General features: G+C 34.3%; 1 long non-coding RNA gene across 1 annotated transcript; it reads left to right on the plus strand.

Moving 5' to 3' along the window:
• The first annotated feature begins 3,704 nt into the window (after positions 1-3,704).
• LOC105883965 (uncharacterized) lies at positions 3,705-8,384 on the plus strand. The gene is made up of 4 exons (XR_001159999.3): positions 3,705-3,842; positions 6,641-6,885; positions 7,193-7,398; positions 8,183-8,384. It is a non-coding gene; the product is annotated as an uncharacterized LOC105883965 (long non-coding RNA).
• The last annotated feature ends 1,762 nt before the right edge of the window (positions 8,385-10,146 follow it).

Consider the following 10,146-nt stretch of genomic DNA (forward strand, 5'->3'; position numbering starts at 1 on the left):
CAGCTTTTGTCTCTCTAGAATGAAAACGTGTAAATTTTTAAATTAGAGATTCTGTATCCACCTGGAACATTTTAGTTGTTATTTTATCAATCTATTCCAGCTCCAAGTTTTCTTTTTACACATATTTTGAACAGAAATTTTATTTTGTGTTCCAGTTTTGTACACATCATGATGCATTAGAGGGACAGAGACTACATCGCATAGGTATCACTTCTGTCTCTTTCTGTGCTCCGTCATGTAGCCCAAACACTGTCTTAGCTTCTTTCTCAACACAATGCCCTAGGTATCCACAATTAATTGACTAGAGTAGGCCCACAATATGAATCCCATATTGATTGAATCCCAATCCATATTGATGAATCCCAATATGGATCCCATATGATCCAGACTTCTGGATCAATACAGTAGAGGCACCACATGTTAATATCCTCATTCTTTGAGGCCCCGGTAAAATGACAGTAAAACATTTTTTAAATATAACAATATAATCCTCCAAGGACAAATGAATAGGAAAAAGTCATTAACAGCTGCAAGTTGTCAAAGAAAGTTTTAGAAAACAGAAAATATCTGATTCAGCACTATAGATAAAGCCTAGAGCACACATAGAAAGGGATATAGCCAGAAAGCAAATGCATGTTCCCTCCAGAACTCTAAGGAGACTCAGGACTTGGAGCTGAAGACAAGGGTGTATATTTAAATTCTGTGTATGGTGTCTTCAATCTCCTCTACCCCATGGCACAAAACTCCCAGAAGCCAAAAATCTCTCTTCCCATTCCACCATACCCAAGAGGGCCAGGATTTGTGGGATTTTTCACTGCTGAAGCTGAATGGCTCCAATGCAAAAACCTCTGCTTTCTGACAGTCGAAGGTCCTTCAGTGTGACGACAAGTCCTTTAACCCACTAACATTAAGTACAAAAGTTAATGAGCCCTGTCCTTGAATCTAGAGCATTTTATTGCCTCCTTCTTAAATACAAACAAATTTTTCAGGCAGTTATAGTAGCTCATGCCTTTGGGAGGTTGAGGCAGGAGGACTGCTTGAGGCCAAGAGTTCAAGATCAGCCTGAGCAATATAGCAAGACCATGTCTCTAAAAAAAAAATTTAAAAATTAGTTGGACATGGTGGCATGCACCTGTAGTCCCAGCTACTCAGGAGACTGAGGCAAGCAGATCTCTTGAGTCTAGGAATTTGAGATTACAGAGAACTATGATGTTGCCACTGCACCCTGGTCTAAGCAACAGAGGGAGATCTTGTCTCAAAATAAAAACAACAAAAATTAATCAAGACTCCCCACATATTTAAGGAAATTTCTTGCCATATGAAAAAGAAACCGAGATACACATACAGAAAAAAAAAATTCTAGAGAAAACTAATATTTAAGGAAAAATAACAATTTTTTAAAAAGAGAAACATAATTCTAAGTATTTCAGAATGGTATATGAAAACATTGTATTTTCTAGATAAAAACAGGGTATTATAAAGGAACTAAGGGAAATAGAGCTCTTAGAAAAATATTTAAATATGACTGCCAAAACTTTTTTAAAAAAATATAAATTTGAGAATATCTCTTCAAAAGAATGAAAATGAAAAGGAAAAAATAGAAAAATCATAAGTCATGTGCATCAATCCATGAGGTCCAATTTCTCAATAAGAGCCATAGAAATAAAAAAAAGAGAAGACACAAAGAAAGGAATAATCAAAACACTAATACAAAAGAATATACCAACATTTAAGGCAAACCTTTTTCCATATAAAAGGTTTATTTATAATTCAGGATAACACATCTTTTAAAAAAGACATTTATTATTCTGTGAAATTTCAGAATACCAAGAATAAATAAAAGATCCTGAAAACTTCTAGGGAGAAACAAAAGAAAACTACAAAAGTTATAGAATGAGACTGGCATCAGAATTCTTATCAGCAACACCAGATACTAGAAAATATTGGACAATATTCAGAACTAACTCAGGTCCAAAAGAACCAACACAATGAAACCACAAAACAGCAGAAGAAAAATTAATTTCAACCAAGAATTCTGTACCTGACTAATCTATATCAAGTATTAGATTAGAATAACACTTGGAATTACAATTTACTTCTCACATATCTTATCTTAAAAAGGTATTTGGATGTGCTATAGCAAATGGAGTAAAGCAAGAAAAAAGACATAAAATCAAGAATTTGTGGTGCTTGCTCAAGAGAGAAATGAAGGGAACTTTCAGAAAACAGCTTTGGAGAGTACTAAGCCTGGAGGGTGTTATTAATAAAACCAGATTGGGAAAAGTAGATGGAACTTCAGAAGGGAGATCTATGTAAATACAAGGGGAATGATTTGAGAGATTTGTAATTTATCATGGGAATTTGGAATAATTGAGGGAAGCTATCTATGCATATGAGGCATGGGAAAATTAAGGAAACCAAGCATACAAAACATTTGAATTATGACTCTTTTGCAAAAATTATTTGAGAATTAAATTTAGCTAACCAAGAAACAGATCAAAATAAAGAATTCAGACATGGAAAAGCTGGGATAAAATATTTAGTGATGATCAAAGAATCTATTTAAATATAGAACAAACATCTAACAACTGTAGTGAAAATCAAGCCAACTTTATGTAAATATTATAAACATTGATAACATGCAAATAATAACATAACTAGGAAAAATTGAAGGACAAGGAAACAGATAGTGAGAAGAAATGAGTGGTATAGGTCAGACTAAATCAAAATAGTCTAAAATTAAAACATTTAAAAATACATTAATGATTCATAACAATGATTTTTCCTATCAAATGATGAGAATTTTTTTTCAAAGAGACAGATCTTTCTCATGATGACAAAATTTTTATGTGACATCCCACAGTTCCTTCTGTTTTACTTTTTCCTTCTTAAAGTCAATAATATATAATACTAAAAAATTTTAAAGTGAGAACCTATTTTTATAAAATAACATTTTTTATTCTAACTGTATATTTTCCATCAACTAAAGCATTCTTCTCCTATCTCCATATATGTGTCAGACAATATTAAATGAGTACATATTTATTTAGAGTTAAGAGAGGTTTCCTTTGGGATTATGGAGGGTGGCGGGTAGATTTTTACTTCCTATTTTGTACCCTTCTGTGCTGCTTAAATTTTCTATCCTTATGTAAGTAACACTTAAAATAACTCAATTAGAATTGTATACCACTTAACATTTTAAAAAACATTTTTATATACATGTTTTATCAAATTTAATGCTCACTATGACCCTATGAATTAATTATTATTATCTCTATTTCATGGAAAATAAAACAAGCACTCAAAAGTAATTTAATTTTTCCCAACTGATACACAAAATAAGTGTGCAGTAGTTCCCCCTCGACCATAGGGGAATACATGCAAAGAGCCTTCCGTGGATGCCTGAAACCGTGGATAGTATCGAACCCTACATATACTGTTTTTTCCTATATATACGTACCTAAAAATGATAAAGTTTAACTTATAAATTAGTCACAGTAAGAGATTAACAACAAAAATGATAATAAAAATGGAACAATCATAACAATGTTTTGTACTAAAAGTTACATGAATGTGGTCTCTGTCTCTCTTCTCTCTCTCAAAATATCTTATTATACTGTACTCATCCTTCTTGTGATGATGTGAGATGATAAAATGCCTACATGGTGAAATGAAGTGAGGTGAATGACATAGGCATTGTGACATAGCATTAAGGTTACTATCGGCAGTCTGACGATATATGGAAGGAGGATCGTCTGTGTCAAGTGATCCTGGATCACCAAGCCAGGATGATGTTGACAGCCGGATGTCAGGAGCAGGCGATGTTGGTGGCTAACAAATAGGTAATATATACTTCATGGATACACTGGACAAAGTAATGATTCATAAAGGTTATGTTCTTTGCTACATATTAATAGATGATTAATACCTTTTAAAAAATATTCTATTAAATGTTTTTAAGCATCTACATATGCTAAGCACTGTGTAAGGCATTATATAAACATCTCATTTAATCTTCACAACTATTTTCCAATGTAATTATTTTAATTCATGGCTTTTTGTTTTTATTCTATGTAGTATTAAGTATTAGCAGTTGAGTGGGGCAAAATAATAATGCATGCTTGTGCTTATTTTTTGTTCATATGACTAATTGTTGGATAAATACATATTTTTTCAGAATTGTTTTAAGAATCCCTACTCAAGGGGAATTAAATATTTAATTAGATAAAGAAATCAAATGTCAAAATAAGGTCAATTTTTTTATTGATTGTAGTTGGACATTAAAACACATCTGAACTTTATCCAAGACACCTATGAGACTAAGTATATGGAAGACCTGAAACCTTAAACCCCTGGAACCCTTATGTAATGAGTTTTCCTTTTCATGGCAATACATATTCCATGGAATGCTGATTTCATAGCACCCTTTTCCTAAAGTTATGATACTTACTTGCCTAGAAGAAAAGAAGCAATATCTGCAAATTCCCTGCTCAAAACCCTTTGCTTATGAATTCTGTTTTCTTAAGTTATTCTGGGGATTTTTTTTATTAATATGATTTATTTTAGTTCAGGCTGCTATAACAGAACACCATAGACTGGCTAGCTCAAACAAGGAACATTTATTTCTCATAGTTCTGGAGGTTGAAGTCTGAGGTCAGGGTGCCAGCATGGTTGGGTTCTGGTGAAGACCTTCCAGTTTGCAGATCGTAACTTCTGTTTGTATCCTCATATGGTGGAAAGAGTACTCTGGGGTCCCTTTTATAAGGGCACAAATCCATTCATGACAGCTCCACCCTCAGAATTAATCACCTTCCAAAGTCCCACCTCCTCATACCAACACATTGCAGGTTAGGATTTTAAGATGAATTTGGAGGACACAAACATTCAGTTTCATAACATGTTCTTAACTATAGATAGAGGAGGAAGAAACTTCTCCTTTGTCCAAATAAGGCAAAAAGAAGTTATAATCAAATTTCTCTATAGACTTCTATATTTTTCCTTAGGAAAAGTAATAAAATGATGAGACCATCCTATCCCTTCTTGGAGAAGTCATTTGATAATTCCTGCAGAAGTGTGGCTAGCATACAAATGCAAAAAAGTATTTATTCCCATCCTCAACAGCCATGAACTTGACCAGCTCTGCAGTTCCAGATCATTCTGATGATTGAGGATTTCCATATTTCTACAGAGGACTGGGAGAAACATGGATTGCATCTACATATTGCAGAACATTAAAACTGACAAAGAATTAAGATCAATAAAAGCCTTTGACCAGTCTGTCTTCGGATATCCTAAAATTTCTATCCTATTATGATAAAAAAAAATCAAAATAGGATCTATCCAGATAAGGCAGCGGCATAAAATAGCCAAGTCCTACTTTACACACAATAAGGTAAAGAAATGAAAAGTAAAAAGGTATTCATGTAACCCAACAAAAGCCATCAAACAACTTTTATAGAGCAGGGGAGGGGGGTTGCACTACACTGATCCAGGCCACCTTGCTACACTCTTTAAACTACCCAGGTTACTTTTCATTTCTCCATTTAGTATATTTAATATGTGGCATATGAGAGGGTAACTTGAGTAGCAAAGGCTGAATTCCAACTTTTTAAAACTCTGATACCTTTTGTGGAAAGAACTAAGCAAATCTTTTCTGTTCAATGGGACATGGGGAATAGTGGCCCTCATTCCTCTTCATATGCTGAAGGCTGAAATTATTCACTTATTAGATCTACAAAGCTTGTCCAGCACTCAGACATCCCAGCCGTGCACATACATGCACTTAATAAATATTTCTGGATGATGCTTAAAGCTCTTAAAATAAAGTGCTAAATAACAATAATCGTAGACCTTGGCAGTGTACCCTATTAGCACATCTTCAACTGTTACATGAGCAGCCCTAAGTGAAAATTAGCGCATGGGGTCCCTCTAAATACTCTGCTAAAAATAAGCTTCATCATCTCTCATTTCAATGTCCACTGGGGTCACTAGCATCCTACATGTTCCAAGTGCTTGTCACATCAGTACCTTTGAGTGCAGGAAGTTGATATCTAAAGAACAAAATGTCAAATATTTAGAGCCCAAGATCCTAATGGATTCCAGGAAATAGATTATCCTCTTGAAGACTGAAAAACACATGAAGATTTCAGATTATTGATTACGCAAAACTCAGGTATAAACCAGTATAGTATGAAGTGTTTAACAAAATTTTTTCTTCTGATTTTTTTTTTTTCACTGCCTGGCACCTGCTCAAAGACTTAGGATGGAGCCGTGTGTCCTACAGAGACTTCAGGCATATTTTTATTATTGCTATAAATGTAAGACAGAGTCCATAACCAAAAATCAGAAAGAACCTAAGACATGCCTATCTCAAAATGTAGTCTTGAGATTGAAATAAGGTACAATAAGTAGAGTACAAAGTATAGTACATTGTAAAGTCACAATGTTAGTTGCTAGTACTGTTGCTCGCTTTCTGCCTAAATGACTTCTTAACAATCTCTTTGTAGTATTTTGACTTTTCAAAATATGTGTTTTTTTTTCCCTCAGCAGTGAGTCATATAACCTTCTCCAAGTAGAACATTTTAGCTTCTCTCTAATGTCTGACTATGCCTGAATTAAACATCCTTTCCTTTATTCTTAGAACATGCCTCCAGCTCTGGGACAGCTTGCAACAGCAGCCTTCTCCTCTGGTCCTAAGCAACTTCTGCCAAATGCTAACCTGATCCTCTGGATGACAAATAGACATCACTGGCACATCAGAACTCATGTGTCGCCCCAGGTCATCATCAAGTTCAGTGTTTCAATGCCAAAGGCTTCCCGAAAAAGGAGTGGTGCCTCATCTTACTCATTCCATACATGTCACCTTCTTTCACTGAAATGTCCTAAGTATGAAGCACCCTCTTTTTACATTATTAATGACCCATAATTCATCAGTTTTCAAGACTCCTTACTAAATTAATCTGAATTAAGTAAGTTAGATGCCCTCATTTAACAGATCCCACAAGTCCAGAGCTAGTTGGAGAAAAAGTAAAATATCAATTCCACATTCTTATAAATATTCAGGCTTACATAGTTTCATCCACAGTTCATCTTGTTAATGTCATCCTCCATAATTTATTGACCATGTGAAAATATTTTAGCATGGAAAGTGGAGAAAATGAGTGAGAATAAATCATTCAGTTCTCTTCCACAGGCCACGATGCAGTCCAGAAGACCTTCATTTCTAATTTTGTATTCAAGCGCCAGTGGAGACAAATTGGTTAGCAGTTCATCATGGGAGTAATTCCAGAGCTCATTCATATAGACTCTAAGGACTTTCCTGTGTCACCAAAGGCAGCCAACACATATTTGGTGACCTTGGGAAGAACACAATAATTGGTGATTTAGAAAAACTACAGTGTATGCTTCAGTCCTTAAGATTCATCATCTAATTTTCTCTATCTCCTTTCACTGGCTAAGGAATATCTGTCAACACATGTGCCATTGGCCTATTATTCTTCCTAATGTGGTTATTGAGCCTGACTGCCTATGTCTTGACCCAGGAAAATTGTTCTGGCACATGTGCAGGCACCATAGGGTAATGTAAAATATGCAAGGGTTAAAGTCCCTACCCGTCACCCCTGCCCCTGTGAGTCTACCTTGAGGGAAATCTGCGCATTATTTTAAACACGTGACTCTTTCTCATAATCCTGTATATTAGGAATTTACATTGTAAAAGTTCACTTTATTTATTTATTTTCCTACAGAACAACATATGTTATGCTTACATTTGAAAGCAATCTCAGAAAAAGGGTCTGCATGTGAATGGATTTGGCTGGGAGTTCACATTTCCCTTAGACAAAATTGCGAGCAAAACACATGTTTTTCCATCTAAGTTAGATGATGGAAAATCATGCGTTACTTTTTAGGCTTTTGTGGCATGCCATTTAAAATCAATGTGTATTTCTTCATGCACATTTTCACAAATGTCGATGTTGATACATCCCTCAGATCTGATGTGTTCAATCCCTTCAGCACCTGGAGAACTTGTACTCTTGAAAATATTTTCCCCCTAACTTTTCAATTTGCTCCTGAGAATTGTAATTCTTTTTGACTAGTGATAAGTGAAAAACAGAACCCTCCATCTTCGTTTCCTGCTGAAGAAATAGGAATATTTTATATACTTACTCTTAATTTCAGGTAGACCAAAGAATGGCTGTTCCATTCACTGCTACACTACAATAATCTCTCCAGGTCTTCTGAAAACTCAAAAAGGAAAGAGAAGCCAACCAGCCACTAACATCTTATAGGTGACATAAGAAAATCTGCTACAAGCAGAGAATGCTAAAAGTAGGAACTCTTGAATCACAAATACATTACAAATAAAAAAGAAGAGATCATTATTTTGCCAGAAGAGTACTCATTAATCCTTCTGTTTAGGAAAGAAAGTAAGCTTTTTCTAAAACTGGGTTTTTTTAAAAAATAAAATTTGGCTAGAAAAGGGAAATTGTAGGCCTTCATTTTAGCTATACACATTCTAGAATAAGGTTACTGGGAAGCCAATCAGACACTGATTGGAAAGGAGAGAGAAAAGGACATGCCCCCTGAGTAAAGTAATCTATTTAATATTAGGAATGGCAGGATGCCAGTAATAGATGCGTATAGAGAGTGACTTTCCTCAATTTATAAAGAAGGGGTAGAGGTAAGCAGGCCATATACTGTTGGCTACAAGTACCTAGAGAGCTGTATAAAGTTTTATCTTTACTTCTTTCAAATACATGATTGATTTTGAAAAGGGATGGGCAGAAAAACTATCCTTCACTGAAATGAGAAAATAAATAAAGTAAATTGGAACATTTTACGCACTTACTTGACATCTGAGTAATTTAAGAAGCAGTGGCTTTTAAAATCAAGAGCAAAATTTTATTTTGTAATATGCTGTCAGAATTAATGTCTCTTTATTCAGCTTTTTCTGCATATCACTTCTCAGGCCTTTGGCTAAGACCACATGTAATATTTCTAAGTTAAATGACTTTATACATACATACAGCAAATGACTTACTTTAGAGAGGTAAGAATTGTCTTAAAGCTACAGTCTTAAAGTCTCCTGACCTGTAAAACTTATTCTATCTCTAGTTCAGATAAAAAGATAAATGTACTTTCTTTTAACCACAAAATAGTATGAATTATGTAAAATAGGTAAATAAATTAAACTTTATTTTCAAATCTATTACAATTGAAAGAAGCACTAAAAGAATTAAATCTCAGTAGTGAATATAAGTCAATTATATAGTTACAAATATTAATATTTACTCCAATGAGCAATTCAGTCCCCAGTATATATTCCACAGTTTTCAGAGCACAGAGTATAATAAACTTGGGAGTGAACTAGCATTTTAAATTATAAAATTAATGCTAATTTTTCTTTGGGTATAAATATAGAGACTACAAATTTCAAGGAGGAGCAAGTAGTTCTCTTTCACAATTCCAAAAGGAGTTCTTTTAACACATAAATATATAACAACAACAAAAAAATTATTTCAAATGACTTAAATTCTTCCTATGGAATTTGTAATATATAGTTCACCAAAAGTGAACATAAGTATAAATAATCACAATAAATTTTAAATCATGTACAGGCATGCATTCAGTGTTTCTATCTATAGATCTCAATAGCAATTGGCAAGAGTCTATGCCTAGGGTGATCATATGTTATAATTTTGTGCCTGGGAAAGTTTCATTGTAATATTTCCCCTTTTAATTCTCAAAAGAGCCCTAGTTTTGATGATAAATCTTATAGCCACATTTCCAAACCCCAAGTGGCTGATATGGTATCTCGGTGTGAAATCCCCTATTTTCTTCTGTTCTACATGTTGCATCTCTGTAGGCCTATGCTAGTGTGGCTCTCCTGGGTAACCACGTGAATACATACAATAAAGAGAATAAAGAACTTTGTAAGTTCCTCTGTCTATAATTACTCAGAGTTCAATCCTTCAAAAAGTCTTTACTCCTCTTCTATAAAGAGATCAACAAGTGTATGCCTAGTGCTCTTACTGTTTCTGTTACTAATTGCTATCACTTAGATGTATATAACCTCAGTTTTTCCAGTGTGCACTAAGCCTCCATGATTTGGAGCTGCATTCACCTGCCTGGAGACTCGCCATCATC

This window comes from Microcebus murinus, chromosome 2 (assembly GCF_040939455.1).
Source record: "Microcebus murinus isolate Inina chromosome 2, M.murinus_Inina_mat1.0, whole genome shotgun sequence".
NCBI classification, from domain to species: Eukaryota; Metazoa; Chordata; class Mammalia; order Primates; family Cheirogaleidae; genus Microcebus; species Microcebus murinus.